Source organism: Pinus tabuliformis, chromosome 7 (genome assembly GCF_031772625.1).
Source record: "Pinus tabuliformis cultivar Carrire ecotype Pingquan chromosome 7, CPIR1, whole genome shotgun sequence".
Taxonomy (NCBI): Eukaryota; Viridiplantae; Streptophyta; class Pinopsida; order Pinales; family Pinaceae; genus Pinus; species Pinus tabuliformis.
The window spans coordinates 534,063,334-534,083,152 of record NC_142293.1 but is presented as its reverse complement, the minus strand read 5'-3'; the positions used below and the strand labels follow the sequence as shown (position 1 = coordinate 534,083,152).

The 19,819-nt window shown below is 37.3% G+C and overlaps 1 pseudogene; it reads right to left on the bottom strand.

The window, feature by feature from the left end:
* Nucleotides 1-2,167: 2,167 nt before the first annotated feature.
* LOC149248416 (cytochrome P450 750A1 pseudogene) lies at nucleotides 2,168-3,466 on the bottom strand (annotated as a pseudogene).
* Nucleotides 3,467-19,819: the final 16,353 nt, after the last annotated feature.

Below are 19,819 nucleotides of genomic sequence, written 5' to 3'. Positions count from 1 at the left end.
ATTTTGAATAGAATTCAAAAACTTAGAACCTTTTTATTGAAGACTCTGAAATATGCTTATGATTATATTAAAAACAGATACTAAAAGGTCTGCATTAAGAAAATATATTTTCTATTAGGGATTGTTCTTGGTTATGTCAAGAAACAGATACTAAAAGGTCTGCATTAAGAAAATATATTTTCTATCAGGGATTGTTCTTGGTTATGTCAAGAGTAGCAAAGCTGTCTAGATGGATATGGATGTTGCTCCTTAGCCTAAGGAATTACTAATTTCATATATGCACAGCTTCATTCACAGCCTTAGGACTTGTATGTATTTTTTTTCTTTTTCTACCTGGATAGTGGATGATGGATGGAGACTATACAATGGATTATTGTTATTTCTCAAGATAATTGATAGGTTTGGTTGTCTTTATAAATGTTATGGTTATTATCCATGAATTTTTTAATCAATTTTATATTTTATTTATTGTAGTAATGAGTTTAAAGCAGCGAATCATAGATGCAGAAAGATAATTTATATTTGAGTTATTTACCACTAAAATTTATTTGTGTGTTTTTTTAAGTAATAGAACACTTCCAATCTGCCTCGGTGATGTAGTGAACGAAAATTTGTATTATCATTTGCTTCTGAATCTCTACAATGCTTAGTGCAGAGAGGAGAAACGAAAATGTTAGAGAGAGCATGGAAAAATGTTAGACAGTATTTTCGTGACAAGTAGAACTTAGTCAGGAAAATTTTTCCTTCATATTCGTGCTTCAAATCTTCCAAGTACGAATTTTCAATGTCCCCCTTAAAAGGGTTGTTCCCATTCCATTCTGGAAGAAGTCAAAACGAGTCTATGTTTCTTTGCCCAAATCTTAGTTTAGAGAGTGGTTTCATATTGAATAGGATTCAAAAGCTTATAACCTTCTTGTTAAATATTTCTAGATTCATTATAATTGCATTTAGAACATATTATTCCATTCGGGAAGATGAAAAAAACTAATTGTATCTTTCTAAAAAATATAAAATTAATAAAATTCAAAAGTTTATAACCTTCTCTTTGAAAATTGATACATTCTTTACCACAGTCACACTTGCCCAGGGAAGACACAAGGAGAATCTTTCCCTCCCAATTTCTAATGGCAGCGTCATAGATGCCAAACTCATTATTAGACCCTTAAGAGACTAGTTGTATCTGAAGCCCATTCTTGAAAACAAGTAGTCCACTTTCTGACAAAATCCATATTTTCAGACAAATGGAATAGCTCCTTTTTTGTACTCTATATTGCTGGCAATTGTACAACTTTTTACATGACACGGTCTTCAAAATTTTGTGAAATATGTCAGAATATACTTAAGACATCTGATACCTTTAAGAGTATTGCCTAGGTTGGAGGGAGGGATATTTCCGACAAAACAATGACCTGCACGAAATAGGGGGGGCCCTGGAGTAGCGCTAAACAATAAGGACTATGGATAAATAGGTAGGGGTGCGCGACGTCCTACCAGCAAAAGCGTTGGGCGTACTTAGCCAAACCAAAAAGCGATGTGTACCCAGCTGTACATGGGAAGAGGTGGTTTCAGGGTACTTCATAAGGCAAGGGCTAACCACCCTGCCATAGGGCATTAAATGCCTAGGAATATGCATGCTCTATAACAAAATAACACCCAGTATTTACTTTTAATTTAGGTACGGGAGATGGAAACGATACTCCCTTGCTACTGAAAGAAGGACAGAATGTCTTCAAGTTTTATGCCAACAGGCGCCGATATTGCCAGGGCTGGTAGCTATCTACTTTTTGGATAAATCTTATATTTATTTAGATGTCAGGATTGATATCCATGTTACTTCTTCTTTCATAGGTGCACAACTTCATTCACCGCCTTTAGACATGCAGGGATTTCTGAAACTTGTTTTCCATAAAGATAATGGATCAAACACTATATGCATTGAATTATTGTTTTATGTTCAAGATGATGGATAGTCTTTAATATTTTTATTTTCTGGTTAGTAGCTATCTGTCAATGTCTCACCTTGCTTAACAAGGCTAATCTCATTCCATTCTGGAAGAGGTCAAAGACCTTCCTTCCTTATCTTTGGAAAAGCAAAGAGCGGAAAATGGCTTGATATAGAAGACCCACCTTCTGTCATATCCAGCTCTAATGGATCACCATCTACTCTCTAGTCAAAAGAGTGCAGCAGCTGAGCTAGTGCAAGGTCAATCATGGAAACATCCATGGCGGCCCCTGGGCACCCTCTCCTCCCTGTTGAGAAGGGAAGCATCCAGAATCTTGATTGACCTGTCACTAAATCCATAACATGGTCATGCTCACCCAATTCATGCATTAATCTCTCCGGCTTGAAAACCAAAGCATCCACCCCCCACACATTGGGATCCCTTCCAATAGTCCACACATTCACGATTACTATTGTTTTTTTAGGAATATTGTATCCGCATACGCTCGCGGTCTCTACAGATTCATGGGGAATCGCTAGCGGCCCCGTTGGATGTAATCGCAGCGTCTCTTTCACAACACATTGAAGGAACTTCATCCTTCCCACATCAGATCCGTTTACTTTGCCACGTTTTCCGACACAGGATTCTATTTCTTGCTGCAACTTTTTCAGGACATGGGGATGTCTGAGCAGCTCACTCATTGTCCATTCTAATGTGGATGCCGACGTCTCCATTCCAGCGATGAGTATGTCCTGTACAAACCAATGGGAAAACAGTTTATGTTGTCAATTAAAAATCAATGTAATATTGAATTGCTGAAGTTAATTTATTTGCATGTAGATTCAGGGGGTTCTTGGGAATATTTTGAAATTTGAAGGACAGGGCAGAGTGTGGTAAAGAGGGATGTCAATTATGTGACCTTCCAATAGATTTCCTAAATTTACAATAAAAAAGAATCGATTTAGCTGTTTAACTCGATTTAAGATTTCCTATCTACATACAAACATAATCAATTTAACTGCTTCCCGTTTGGCTTTGGTGTCTCCCTTTATATCATTGTTATCAGCGGTCATCTGCAGCAACACATCCACGAAATCTTTAACATGCTCTGCCTCTGCCTCTGTCGGTCCCTCGCTGTGGCCGTCGCTGGAGTAAGGAATAATTTAATGACTTTTGAGATACACGTGGTCTTGTAGTACATCACGATTGTGGGAAGAGGTCATGCTGGCGGAGAGCAATGATATTCATGGAAGCAATTTATTTCAATACCAGAACTATCTATGCAATAATCTTATCTTAGCGTCTTATTTGTCAAGTTTTCCCAATTGCGTATGCAGACAGTATGTTAAAAATGACAATATGTTAAAAATGAACGTAATAAAAGCGAGCACTGGTTAAATATTGTCCAGGTGTGACAAGATGTCCTGCATTACATTCCGTATATCTGTATATTCTGTATCTTTGAAGTCTGGACAACTATCACAATTTGCAAGTTGCCGTATATCCATATATTCTGTATACATTCCGTATATCCGTATATTCTGTATCTTTGAAGTTTGGACAACTATCACAATTTGCAAGTTGCCGTATATCCGTATATTCTGTATCTTTGAAGTCTAGAAAACTATCACAATTTGCAAGTTGCAACTAAGGTTTCGTATATCTGTATATTCTGTATCTTTGAAGTCTGGACAACTATCACAATTTGCAAGTTGCAACTAAGGTGCATTGAATATGCTTCGATGTACTTTTACAGTCATTATCATTAATAAAACAAAACAAGTACATGAGATATCGTTGACATCCATGTGGGATAATTTAAAATATAATTGAAAGTGCTAAATGGTGTTTTTAAAAGTTGTTTATTAATGATATCAATAAAAAAATAGTGACCAAGTACATGACATATCGTTGACATTCATGTGGGATAATTTAAAATATAATTGAAAGTGCAAAATGGTATTTTTAGAAGTTGTTTATTTAGATTTCTGTTTAATTAATAATATTTCATCTATATTAAATGTATTATAATTATTAATAATTAAAAAATAAAATAACAATTATTATAATTTCTAAAGTTATGAGAATATTTCATAGTACCCACATAACTTACTCTATATAATTTGGCACATTATTGCATACTCTATATAATTTGGCACATTATTGCATACTTTTTTTGTTAGTTTACGACATATTTTAAAAATAATTATTTTAAATATTACAATGACTTATTAAAAATTGAAATTTAAGAAAAATGATCTTAGCATGCATTATTTGAACAAAATATTGCAGCTTGAAGACTCTTTTATGTGATATGTCTTAGCCCTATTCAAAGTTGTAAAGTGTGTTTTTTGATGATCTCCTTGTTACTAGTGGTAATGCTTCAAAGGACAAGGGAAGTGCTTTGATAGACAACAAGATGGGGCAAATGAATGGAGCAAAAATGATGGGAATTGAATAAAATCAAGTGGTCAATTGAAGAAGAATGGGGTTCATATGAGGATGGGAATGCTCTTTTTGATGGCAGGTCACATCCATTGCAACAATTCGGATATAACGCACATCCACTCTAGGATTTAGTGTTTCTTGGCTCCATGATGAAAATAGTGAAGACAAAATACATGAAAATAATGACGACAAAATACATGTTAATCTGTTACTTGTGTTCTTTGATGGAAGTTTTGTAATGAATGAATGAAATGTGTTCTTTGATGGAAGTTTTGTAATGAATGATTGAAAAATACATGGTGAGAGAAAAATGCATATTATGCTAATCAAGGAACGTTTTTCACTTGTTGAACTTGTAGTATACATGTTAATCTGTTACTTGTGTTCTTTGATGGAAGTTTTGTAATGAATGAATGAAATGTGTTCTTTGATGGAAGTTTTGTAATGAATGATTGAAAAATACATGGTGAGAGAAAAATGCATATTATGCTAATTAAGGAACGTTTTTCACTCGTTGAACTTGTAGTATTGAATTTAACACACTAACACTTTACAACAATGAACTAACAATATTCATGATGAAAATAATAATATCGAAAGATTTATCTACATAATGAAAAAGGAAATATGGGATATTCCAATCACGTTTCGAGGCATTTTTTAAAATGTGGATGTGAGAAAAGGTTGTTGTGGAAGGTGTTGTTTTTATACGGGAAATTTCTTGATCATGGTGTGTAATCTTAATGTTGATAGGTGGAAGGTGTTGTTTGTATATGGGAAATTTCCTGATCATGGTGTGTAATCCTAATGTTGATAGATATGTCTACTTTAAAATGTGGATGTGAGAAAGGTTGTTGTGGAAGGTGTTGTTTGTATATGGGAAATTTCTTGATCATTGTGTGTAATCCTAATGTTGATAGATATGTCTACTACGTGGTTCTAGTTAATGGGGCATTGATGTGAGCATTCAATATATTTATATTCTTTATCAAAGTATTTTTTTGTTGTATTTGCGTAATTCAGTTTATGCCTTATGGCGTTTCCTTTGCAACATTTGGTGCAAATGCTAGTTATAGGATCTAGTCTCCTAGCTTGGTCACTAAGACTGTGCAATGTGCCAACTACGCACTACATAGTTATAGGAGCCAGTCTCCTAGCTTGGGACACTTCGATTATGAATATTTCACCTTTCAAACTTGTGAATGGTATTTATTATGGAATTAAAATATCAAAAACTATAAAGTGGACATAATAATTGATGTGAGCTTCAAATGTGTGTTTGTTTTTTATTGGGATATTGAGCCTAGTATGAAAGAGATGTTGTAATGTCATGTTATGTTATCTAAACATTTTGACTCCTTAAAATTACGCACAAATTAAAAAATTATTAATTATAATTATTAATTAAAATATTTTGAATATTTCAAATTACATAAAAATAAATAAAAAAATAAAATTAATTATTAATAATTAAACTAGCCTAGATCCATCTTAATCCTCATTGAGAGGATCAATTTTGCGATAAAAGAAGAGGTTTGCACAACAGATTTGATTATTCTCTTCACATCTAGAGTTAAAATGGATATATGTTAGTTTTATTTTAATTTTGAATTTCTTAACAATGATTTCATGGGGATGTGCTCTAGATATGAGTATGGGGAGATATTGTTAAGTAGTAATGTGTAATAATAACATAACATAAAATTATATTAAACAATAAAAAATAATAATTACACAGGTACATATATATATGTGGTAAAATCTAGAAATAAATTCATTTTAAGCATACATGAAGGATCAAAATTTCTTAATGTGTATTACTTCTAACTCCATCCAAAACTTCCACCTCTCACTCAAGCGAGGCTGGCATAAGGACGCTTAGTATTGACTCAACCATTGGGAGATAAAGTAGTCACAATGTGTATTACTTCTTTCTCTTCTTTTTGATCAAAAAAATAACATATTAAAGAGTCACAAATAATTTTCTTACTTTCTTAAGGTCTGATAAACCAAATTGGTCTTAGTTGACATTAATTATCATCATTATTGTCAGACCAGGAGGTAACTCCTCAAAACAATTCGTTATATTCATTCAGGTTGGTCTTTATTATATACATGAGGGAGATACTGTTCATTTCATCTCCCGGTGACTCTTCATATTTTCTATTATTTATTTACATCAGTTACACTTATTCACCCAATCCTGATGATTAGGTATCAACATTCCCCACCTTAATCTAAAGGGATGTTGGTGAGTCCAAGCATCGTTCTGAATCTTTCAAGCTTTTCTCTTCCAAGTGCTTTGGTGAAGATGTCTACAATTTGCTCATTAGTGGAACAATGGCGGAGATGGATTGTTTTGGCCTCAACATGATGTTGAATCGGATGATATTTAGTATTGATTTGTTTCGTTCGATCATGGAACTTTGGGTTCTTGGCCAACTTTATTGTTGAGGTATTTTCAATCATGAGTGGAGTTGATTGTACTTGTTTTACTTGCAAATCTTCAAGAATTTCCCTAAGCCACACAATTTATTTTGTTGCCTCAGCTGCTGCCACATATTCTGCCTTTGTTGTGGAATCTACTAGAACTGATTGTTTGCATGATCTCCAAGAGACAGATCCTGATCCAAGACTCATAGCATAGCCTGAAGTATATACCCCAGTTTCTTTGTCTCCATCGAAGTCTGAATCAATGTATCCAATCAAGCTAAAGTCGTCAACCTGTGTATACTTGATTCCAAAGTCTTGAGTTCCCTTCAAGTACCTTAGAACTCTTTTTGCAACAGACCAATGTCCCTCACAAGGCTTTTGCATAAACCTGGAGAGGATTCCAACAACAAACGAAATGTTTAGTCTGGTAGTAGTTAGGTAGGTGAGACTTCCTACAAGCTGTCTATACTTTGTTGCATCCTAAAATTCTTTTCCTTCAATGGATGTGAGCTTTAAGTTTTGTTCCGTTGGAGTAGTAAGAGGATTGCATTCTGTCATGCCAAACCTATTCAACAGATCTCCAATGTACTTCTTTTGAGAAAGGAATATGGACTTCGGATGTTGAGTTACTTCAATACCAAGATAGTAATGAACATAACCCAAATTAGTCATTTCAAAACCTTTCCTCAATTCCGTCTTTATGGATGCAATGTAGCTTTCATTGTTCCCTGTCATCAAAAGATCATCTACATATACCACAAGATATACAACTCTTTTGCCAAATTTCTTGACAAATAAAGTTGCATCATCAAGATCATAATTTTTGAAATTGAGTTTCAGAAGATGCTCAGTTAGTTTTTCATACCAGGCTTGCAGTTCTTGTTTAAGGCCATACAAGGATTTCACAAGTTTGCATACTTTATGTTCATGTCCTTTCACAACAAATCCTTCAGGTTGGGACATAAAAACATTTTCTTTTAGATCTCCATTCAAGAAAGCAGTTTTTACATCCATTTGATGGACTTTCCAACCGTTCTGAGCTGCTAGGGCAAAGAGTGTCCGGATGGTAGCCCATTTTGCTGTGGGGGGAAAAGTATCCTCATAATCAACCCCTTCCTTCTGTGCAAAACCCTTTTCCACAAGCCTAGCTTTGTGCTTGTCAAGTGAGCCATCAAATTTATACTTGTTCTTGTAGACCCACTTGCAGCCAATTGTTTTGGTTCCTAATGGAGGATCAACCAGCTTCCAAGTGCCATTATTTATGGGGGCATAATACTCCTTTTGCATCGCTTCTTTCCATTCATCATGAGAAGTAGCTTATTTTAAGCAAGTTGGTTCGAAACCTGTAGACAAATTCAATTCACAATCATAAGAAACATCCATATCAACAGGTGAATCAGAGTCATATACATCACCTCCATTTTTCCGGTTTGAATTTCTAGTTCCTGTCTTTCCAACCTCACTAGGATGAACACTTTCAAGTGTCTTTGTCAGCCACTTTGGGGGACCTTTCTTAGATGGTCCAGGCTGCTCCGTTGGTTGAGTTGGGACTGAATCAAGATTGAGTCTCCCAATTCTATCAATCACATCACTTAAAGTATCAGCCGTTGTTGGAGTTTCATGTAGGGGAGAGAGTGGTTCAGAAGAAGATTCCACAAGTTGATATAGTATAGGAATCCCCCCTTCAAGATGTGGAATTTGATTATCAAATTCTTGAAATGATTTTGCATTTGCGAATCTATCCAAGCGATCAAGTTGCTGCTCAACAACATTGTCGATTTTGGATGTTTCAAGAAAGATTACATCTCTAGATACAACAAACTTTTTATTGACTTCATCATAGAGACGGTGTGCTTTGGAGGTGTTTGAATACCCCAAGAAGATACACTTACGACTTCTTGCACCAAGGTCTCATCCAAAGCAAGGTCTCATCCAATGCTCTCGGGGCTCTCATAGCAGGGTCTCATCCAAGAGGTTGGGTACCTCAAGGATACTTCCCCTCCTCCTTGGGACGATCAATCCACATCACCCCACCTCCTACCTGGAGGTATGGCTGCATGCGGTCCCTCAGCCCACCTAGATCGAAGTTTCCCCCTACTGGAGGTCTCTGCATGAGTAGATGTCTCTACTCAATCTCCTCTCAGCTTCCCTTGTTGTGGCTGCTCCACAACCTCCTGAAGTTGCTGCACCAATCGTGGCTCCTCCACAATCGTTTGAGACTTCTTCTAGCTCTGTATGTTAAGAGGTAATATACACTCCCTCTCAACCACCAAGTCTCCATCAGTTGCCTTGCTGCTCAAGGCTTTGCATGCATCTTGAACCTTAAGAGCATACATGTTCTTGACCCGTGAACCAATCTGCTTCACCTGTCTAGTGATGATGTGTCTAAGGAAAACATTTGCCTTACTGAATACTACATCATAGCCTCTGTCTTCCAGCATCGCAATCGACACCAAGTTTCTCTTCAGTCCTGGTACAAACTTGACATTGGTCAAGGTAAGGCGAGCTCCATGCTCCCTCTGAAAAATAACCATGCCTACACCTGAGACGCTATACTTCTCATCATTACCCATCCCTATGAGTATCTGGAGATCTTTCTCCTCCAAAGTACTGAACAAACTCTTGTCACCGGTCATGTGGAAAGAAGCTCCACTGTCAAGAAACCAACCACTTCCCACCATGGATGAAACCATGCATACGAAGAGTGTGAAATCCAACTCAAACTGTGAAGCAAGTGCCTCACTTTCAGATCCTTCCCCGGATCCCTTCTTGGACTTCTTATTTGGGAAATTAGTAGCATAATGGCCCAACTCATGACAATGAAAGCATTGCACCTTCAACTTGTCAACCTTATTCCCATCATTGGAAGAACTGGATTCGGAAAGAGAAACCTTCCCCTTCCCCTTCTTCACCTTACTCGCTAAGGCACAATTCTCCTCATCATGCATAGATGAAGAACTGTCTCTAGTGCACCGTCTAATCTCCTCTTGCATAAGATCCTATGAAAGTCTCTCCCATCTTGGCAATTTCTCCCTTCCATTCACCGAGTCCTGGTAACTATGCCAACTCTTAGGAAGGCCAAGGAGTGCTAGACTCACCATATCCTCATCATCAACAGTTACCCCCACACTTCCCAGCTCATCCCGGCATTGGGTGAACTTTGTGAGATACTGGGGCATACTGTCTCCATTCTCACACTTAACGTTTCCTAGTTTTATCCTTGAGCGCCATTCCACAGCTCAAAAACTCAACCGCTTCTGATCTAAAATTCATGAGAACAAAGTATTTCTTGTACAAAGATCCACTGTATGGGCATTCACCGGATATCTCACCTTCCAAAAGAAGGATGAATCCAGAGGCTACTTGGCCCGATTACAGACTCTGCCTGAAGAAATAAAATGTAAACACTTTCTGAATAATAGATCTGATGATCAATACAACACTGATATCATGTAGAACTTCTTCTACAAATCAGCTCGCTTTGATACCATGTAAAATTTTTGAATAATAAACACATATTCAACAGAGATTATCTCGATTATACACTATTGTGGAAGACATGCATAATACATAACCTCCTCTACGTTGATCATCAATTTAGCAGCATAAAAAACAATGAAACATCAACAGCATGCACACATTAACACAGTATGTAACCCAGGGAAAGCATACAGCTGAAAACCCCACACTATCTGTATATTAATGATTGAGAACGTGTAACATGTAACATGTAACATTACATAGTACAATACTCCTCACAAGTACTCAGTACTATCTCCACATGTTACACACAATACATCTCAGATTTGATCTCCAAATCTCCCCTGCTGCTTGCCTGCCTCCACTGCACAATCCTGTAAGAGAATGAATAAGAATGGCTGATCCAAACTCCTATTTACCTTGTGAAAATCACCCGCACTGTAAATCACGTGAGCACAAGCTATATTTCACTTCGTATTGGCCCACACTACGCAGATATCATTGGCATAACTTAATCCCATGCATGTGCACAATCTCATGCACAACTGATAGCAATCTCAACCTCTATCACCTGTCTCCACTGAGCTGTACATGCACTGAGTTAACTGATGTATTCTTCAGTTGCATTATGAGTTAATAATTAGTGAATTAATTAATAACTAATTCACACAACTCATCACTTAGTCTATTGATCAGTTAGACTAAATACAACTAGTTCAACTAAGTCAAACTGAACACAACTCCATTAACTGCTCATCTAACTCCATAGAACTCAACCACATGAGTTCTAACTGATGTCATGCATGCAATAGCTCAACTGACTCATAAGAAAATGTATTTCCTTCTGACAGCCGCATGTGCCACATCTGTAGCTCAAACTGAAGTGCTCCAAGAGGATAAGATAAAGTTTATAGTCTAAATATTATTATGAGACAATAATATTTGACTTTTCTATTTTTGACTAGCAGTCTAAAAATAGACTCTGATCACTCCTGCTATGATCACTCCTGCTGTGATCACTCCTGCTGTGATCACTCCTGCTGTGATCGCTCCTGCTGTGATCACTCCTGCTGTGATCACTCCTGCTGTGATCCAAAAATAGACTTTGCGCCATATTTTGCCTACAGGCCCACTTAGTGAAGGCGATTCCTTTCCACTAAGCTCCATCATCTTGTTGCATTCTCAACAAGCATTTCTTGTTGCACACTTTTCAACAAGAAAACTAGTAACACCATTTTTCTTCAACAAGCAGAGGTTGTCATAGTTCAAATGTCCAGATCTAGCATGCCATAATAAACTTGATGTAAGTGTACCTTCTTCATAGTGAGAATTGTACGAGAAATGTTCTGCACGAGTAGAGGTACCTTGCAGCTCGAGAAGCCTTTCTTCTTCTATCCCCCTCATGACAAGTGAGTGGTCAGATGATTTTCTCACCTCAAGCTTGCCATCAAACATATGAATGGAGTGACCTTGCTGGCGGATGTGGACCATGGACAATAAGTTTCTCTTTAGTTGTGGGAGATATAGAACATGATGCAGAAGGAAGTTTGGAAGACCGGGCAATTTAAGCCTAATTGTGCCAAGCCTTGATGGCTTGAGTTTTGATTGGTCTGCAAAGTATACTGCTCCATTAACATTGTTAAATTCTTCAAAAAATCTTTTCTATGATTCATGTGGCAAGTTACTCCTGAATCAAGCAACCAATCATTTTTACAAGAAGCAAGTGAAGCATTAAATAAAACTTCATTTACTCCGATATTACATTGTGCCACAACATAATGAGTGGATTCAGGTGCTTTACCTTTGTCTATGTCATTAGTTTTACCTTTGGGTTGGTTTCTTTGCTGCTTAATTTTGTCCCAAGGTAGCTTTCATGTAGAGGCATCATGTGATCCATTTCTTTTGTAGCATATGCAGTGCAAATCTGAGTTTTCTCCTTGAGAGTGTCTGGCCCCCCTACCTCTTAAATATCTTCCTCTTCCTCTTCGACCACCTCTTCCTCTGGAAGAATCTTGGGCAAGATTCTTTTCTTTATGAGCAAGGCACACAACCTCTTTAGAATATTTAGGGGTTGTCTTCTTTCCAAAAGCTTTCTCTCTTTCAACAAATTTTTTCACAAGAGAGTCAAAGGTAATCTCTTTGAGATTTCCATTTGCTTGCAATGACTCATGATAATTGGAGTAAGTAGGATAAAGTGCCTTGAGAAAAGCTATAAAAAGAATATACAATTCAACCTTAGTGGCTTTGATATCATGCATTATAGATTTTACTTTAGATGCAAGAGCAAGAGGATCATTATTTTATAATTCAAGAGTGAAGAGTTTAATCATGAGTTGAACAACTTCAAGTGCAGAGTGTGAGTCATAGAGTTCTTTCAGCTTTTGTAAGGCTTCGAAAGCAGTTGAGAATGGAAAAATATGGTGACTTATCTCTTCACTTACAGATGTTGCAATTAATCCATAGGCTTTGCTATTATTATTTTTCCAAATGGCAAACTCTTTGTCCAAGGTAGGTTGTTCAGGCTCTTTGTCTTCGTCTCCAACACACACTCCTTTCCACAACTCATTGAAAATGAGGGTGTGTTTTATCATCCGGGACCACTCAGGATAGTTCTCCTTGCCAATGATAACTATTCCCACAATAGATATGATTGAATGCATTGTAAAATCTTAGTGCTGTAAAAATGCTTCTGCTGGCAAAAAAAAATGTGTTTTTATGTAAAAAATTGCACTGTACTAGCAATATTCTGAATTCTTATGAAAACCAAGAAACAAGCTGCACAGATAGGAGTTTCTAAGGCTTATTTTGGAAAATAATAAGTAATATCAGACAACCAAGTTCCAATCCATTTGGAGCACAACCAACATTTAGGCAGACCAACACTGCAACAAATACTAATCCATTTATCCTGAGGCCTTTTGGGAACACGACATGGATCACAACCTTTGAAATATTCACACCATATATCAAAATGCAGTCAACACATATCTTCCTTTTCAACCATGGGTAGCGCACATAATTTAATACGACACTTCAGATAATTCAAGATCAAAGACAGGAGAATGTGCTATAAAAAATATATGACCCTTCATACTATCAACGTTTTGATTACCCTCTACCATTAACTGAATTCCATTTGGTGCACAGATTAGCAATTCAATGTTTGGCGCCACTAGTTTCTTTCGTTCCAGCAAAAGGCACCTTTAATTGTTACACACAGGATGCGGTAACACAGTACGGAGTGGCTGTAAATGGGAGCGGTAATGTTTTTTTTGGTTCTTTACCGCATAGAATTACACACAAACAAACTTTCTAATATGTATTAATAGTCACAAAACTAAAAACACATTGCAAAAATAGTGAGAGTCGATCACTTGAGAATTTAAAACAAAAGGCCATCTACAAAGTAGTTGGATGCATCCATTTACACATGAGAATTTGATTTTATTACTGCTATGATACCACATATGGGAGCGAGGACTCCATGCTCACTACATCTCCACCAGACTGCGTACAGGAAAGAGGTTAAGGGGAGAGGATGAGGGGCTGAGGTCGATACCACTACAACAGAACGGAACCACTGAGGTCGATACCACTACAACGGAACTACACTAGATGCTCGAGTTGGTCTAAAGCGTCAGATTAAGATTCTGGTCCAAAAGGTGTGCGTTCATATCCCACAGCTGTCACCAGATGCACGAGTTTCCACTACGCTTCCACTACGATTCCAACAATACCACCGAGCAGTATTCAATGAGATACCACCGAGCGAGCCGACTGTTCAGAGGGAATATAAAACGTATATGATAGTGGGTTTAGGCCTTAGGAGCATGGCAGAGGTGTGAGTTCTACAAAATAGGTAGAACATAGGCAGGAAACTGACACCAGGAGTTACACAAAAGCTAATTTTTGGAGCTGGCTCTGATACCATGTCAGACTAGGAGGTAACTCCTCAAAACAATTCGTTATATTCATTCAGGTTGGTCTTTATTATATACATGAGGGAGAAACAGTTCATTTCATCTCCCGATGACTCTTCATATTTTCTATTATTTATTTACATCAGTTACACTTATTCACCCAATCCTGATGATTCGGTGTCAACAATTATTGATATAAAAAAATTAATTCATTGCATGAAATTAAATAATAAAAAAACTATATATTTAGAATTTGATCCCTCTAATTACTTTATTATTAAATGATAAAAAGATTGTATATTTAGAATTTATCTATTTAATTATATATAAAATATAAAATATGAGTCATAATTTCTGGAAAATATGATTCATAATTTCTAGAAAATATGATTCATAATTTAATTTATAGTTTTTAGATTTTAATTGATAACAATAGAATCATAATTTCTATTAAACCAATAAGGTGGAAAATTTACTCATATACAAAATAAAGGACGTTGATTTTGTTCATCTAAAGGTTATAAGATTTATATTTATGTGGAAGAATAACAACATTAAGGAGGAATGGGTATATAAGAGATTAGACAAGTTTTTGATTTACGTGATTAATTTTTAGGTAGAAGAATTTTTTTTCAAAGAGAAAATAGAGAAAGGTTGATTTTGTTAATCTTTAAAATTTATTTTTATATGGAAGAACAACACTAGGTAAGAAGGGATTTCTAATAAATTGAACATATTTTTCATTTATGAAGTCTTTATGAGTGGATTAGATATTATGTAATTATATGTAGAGATAAGGGGAGGTTAAGATGATGTCAATTACAAACTTGAATGTTTATAGAAAATTTGCAAGTAATTTTTTATGTCTTTTAGGCAATGGATCAATTTGCAAAAGTACAAAAGTTAATGGTTTTTAAACTCCTTTTTTAGCATAAAAACAGAGAGAAATATACCATACACAACAAAAAAAGATAGCAAAATGATAAAGGAGTTCACCCCTCTTGGGTTACATCTCCTAGTCTAGCTTCCAATGTTGTGTCTCTTTCATTAAGTGCTGAAAATGATTTCATATATTTACAACGCTTATGATGTAAAAATAATGTCTCCAATGGCTCTAAAACACCAAGAAACCCAAACTTGGGCTCAATTAGCCAAAAGCTAAGAAATTTATGCTCCAGAGAAGTTTTGCTCCTAACTGCTCTACAAACTGGACTCCCTTGCTAACTGTTCTAAGAATTCCACCTTTCCAGGATCAGTCGAGCGACATTTTCGCCTGGTGTCGATCATATTCTTGTGGTTTCAGGTGAATTTTGTCAATCTGTTTAAATGCACAATGACCCATATGGCAGAAAAACTAGGCCACATGGGGCCATGCACCCATGGGTTGGGGATAACCGCCCACCCCCGTCAGCATAGCCCCCGAATCCTGGTCCATAGCCCCATTTCTATCACAAAACCTGGTGCTGGCCCTTGAATACTGTGCTCGAAGATTTAGCACTGCCCATGGTTCCGACGCTACCGATAAGACCTGGGCTAGGGCTAACTGATGCAGGGGCATCCGACCCCTTAATCGAAATTGCAAATTTTGAGCAGAGAAGAGGAGGACGTGGACCATCAGAGCAACACAAGGGACAAAATCTGTTAAAACAGAGTAATTTGATGGACTTAATTAAATATTAATGTAATCTGCCATGTATTCATATGTATCCATATAGCGAGCTGTAGAGAGATTTAAGGCTTGTTGAGATATTTGTGAGAGGAAATCAAGGAGTGGATTTGATCGGATCCTTCTAGTGATCCGATCCAATATTTCTTATATATATGAACCTACGTGTTCAATGGGGACAGAGAGAACAAAGTAAATTTGTAAACAGAGTGAGAAAAATGTAGTTAAAGGGGAACTTGTTCCTAAGGCTGAAATGCCTTAGATCTGTAACTATGCCATGTATAATATAAAGTTTGTGTTTTAGTGTTGAATTGTGCATCTGTATGTATATTTCATAGATAGTCTAAATGTTTCTAGTGTTGCAGGTTTGATCGACCATTGATCACTACGAGGATCGATGGCGATCCATGGACTAACAAAATATTGTTATATATGAGTGTTCATGCATAAACAGAGAAATGGCAAAGGGATCGTGTTTTAATACAGAGATCCATCAATAGCGAAAACAAACGGAGAATGCACAGGGACCGTTAGATCTGTAAGATCAACAACCCAGATGGAATCACAGAGGAGCAGAGATCTATTATTATTTCAGCGACGGATTGTTATAAGAAGGAACCTTAGGCCTTAAGACTATGCGATGAGTGATCACCGAAATATCACATCGGCGAAACCATTGGAACGATATCAGAACGGGCTAAAGCGATGATGCGATAGCGATTTAGCGATTGAACGAGGACCGTCAGATCGAAATCAGGATCGATGGTCACAATCTAATTATTGATTGCTAATCACAGAGGTCAAGCGAAGGACAGTGGATATGTCGATATGTGATTATGTGATATTCCGAAACTTTGATATAGCGATAGTCGATAATCGGAGATCGGAAAGGTCGGGGGAAAGGATTGGAGTGATTAAAGAGCGGAATCGATGGAGTTATAGTGGCGGGTGTATAATATTTGAGATCCAACCTCATGATTTCGACTATGGGTTTTCCATGTATTTTCAATGCATTCCGATAGTGTTGAAGTCCCGGGTTTTTAAGGTAAACACATCAGTTAATGCTTCTGATAATGAAGTGGGCCCATAACCCATAGGTCCCAGGATTGAATTTTGTACACCAATTTCACACCCCATCATTTGGTATCAGCGCAAGGAAAGGGAAGAAAGCTTTCCTGTGAGAAGGAAGAAGTAAAATAGGTATAGTTGATAAATATGCAGAGTTATGGTCTTACTGTCATGCAGATAACAACAGCTGAAGATGAGAAGATTACAACAAACCTAGAGCGAGGAATGCTCAATAGGATGCTGAAAGACTAAGCTCCTAGGAGAAAGCTTGGTGAGGTATCATGTAGCAGAGAAGACTGTTACTGTAGAGGTTGGATGTAGCTCACAGAAGATCATGAAGGCAGTTCCACTAAGAAGTGGGTAGAATTGATAGGGGATAAGGAGAAGAATATGACCAGGAGGTCATAAATTTTTGTGCCTCGAGAGTCTGATGCAGGGGCATTTGGCCCCTTAATCAAAATTGCAAATTTTGAGCATAGAAGTGGAGGACGTGGACCACTGGAGCAACACAAGGGACAAATCTGTTAAAATAGAGTAATTTGATGGACTTAATTAAATATTAATGTAATCTTCCATGTATTCATATGTATCCATATAGCGAGTTGTATAGAGATTTAAGGCTTGTTAAGATATTTGTGACAGGAAACCAAGGAGTGGATTTGATCGGATCCTTCCAGTGATCCGATGAAATATTTCTTATATATATGAACCTGCGTGTTCAAAGGGGATGGAGTGAGAATAGAGTAAAGTTGTAAGCCGAGTGAGAAAAATGTAGTTGAAGGGGAATTTGTTCCTAAGGCTGAAATGCTTTAGATATGTAACTATGTCATGTATAATATAAAGAGTGTGTTTCAGTGTTGAATTGTGTGTCTGTATGTATATTTCATTGATAGTCTAAATGTTTCCAGTGTTGCAGGTTTGATCGACCATCGATCACTATGAGGATCGATGGCGATCCATGGACTAACGAAATATTATTATATATGAGTATTCGTGCATAAACAGAGAAATGGCAGAGGGATCGTGTTTTAATACAAAGATCCATCAATAGAGGAAACAAACGGAGAATGCACAGGGACCATTAGATCTGTAAGATCAACGGCCCAGATGGAATCATAGAGGAGCAGAGATCTATTATTATCACATCGGCAAATTGTTATAAGAAGGAATCTTAGGCCTTAAGACTATGCGATGAGAAATCGCCGAAATATTGCATCGGCGAACCCATTGGAACGATATCGGAACGGGCTGAAGGGATGATGCGATAGTGATTTAGCGATTGAAAGAGGACCATCAAATTAGAATTGGGATCGACAGTCATGATCTAATCGCTGATCGCTAATCGCATAGGTCAAGCGAAGGACAGTGGATATGCCGATATGTGATTATACGATATGCCGAAACTCCGATATAGTGATAACCGATAATCAGAGATCGAAGATCGGAAAGGTCGGGGGAAAGGATTGGAGCGATTAAAGAGTAGACCCGACAGAGTTATAGTGGTGGGTGTATAATATTTGAGATCTAACCTCATGCTTTCGACTGTGGGTTTTCCATGTATTTCCAGTGCATTCCAATAGTGTTGAAGTCCCAGGTTTTTAAGGTAAACACATCATTTAACGCTTCTGATAATGAAGTAGGCCCATAACCCATAGGTCCCAGGATCGAATTATTGTAATTGGAGGAAAAATTTGTGTACCCCAATTTCGCACCCCATCACTAACCCTAGCCCCTCTCTACATCTGGCTCCGTTCCGATGGTGGTGGTCCTTTGGTATACCATGGGACCTCGTCTTGGGGCCTTACCCAAATCCCCTTGCTGTGAGTGCTAATATCCACCTCTGTCGTGGTTATGTGCTTGGTGTTATGAACTTGGTCCAAGACTAAGCCCCTAGCCCTCAGCTCCTCCACCTATGGTTTCATGGGTGTGATGTGAACAGGGGCCAGGGGCTTAGCCCCAACCCCATTCCTCAATGGATCAACACCGAAACTTTAAATAGAAATTGAGGACTATAGTGGCTAAGTCCCACTGGTAGAAAACTGGTAGAGTGTTGCGTTGATTGGAAAGAGGTCTCATGTTCAAACCTCATGGAGGCTAGTTCAACCTTTAAAAAAATTTTAGTCAATCCTAGGGTGCCACGTGGCAGCCCATGATTGGGCCATGTGGCACCCTTTCATAGGTCCAAAATATACCACACCCAATCAAATTTCAACAATTCTCAACCAATCACATATAACCATTTGGAAGCCTTCCATTGGCCCAAAGTACATAGTTAACCTACACAGTCAGCCTGTTGAGTCATCGTACAAACTGCCCAGTCATATTTCCTATACTTCAACATGTAAAATTTTTAGCTATTTAGGAAAACGATCAGAACGTGATATCTGGATCATACGATATTGATTTTGAGTGATTCAAGTTGCATTGGATCCAACGTGGCGATATATACGTTTTGGCACTGGTTTCGAGAAATTTAGAGCAATTTCATTTTTTAGCGCTTTACTGACCCCTTGGATCACTCCTCCCCACGGGAAGCTTTTGGACCATCAAAAGACTATTTTTTAGTCAATAAATAGATGAGGGTAACGTTCCCTCACCCTTCTAATACTAGTCCATTTGGATTTTCTTGGATTAGTACCTTTGATTCCCACACGAATGTACTCCACGTTCCCTCATTTTGAAGTTCTTGTTCTCCTGTCAAGGACAGTATCTTGCTACAATTCTTCAATATATTCAAGAGAGAAATCTTCTATTGAAGGAATATGAACATTCTCTCCTTGATCTTAAATCAAAGGAGGCTCATACAATTTCAAGTTCTCTCTACGTTGAAGCTTTTCTTTACTGATGCAAATCCCTACTTC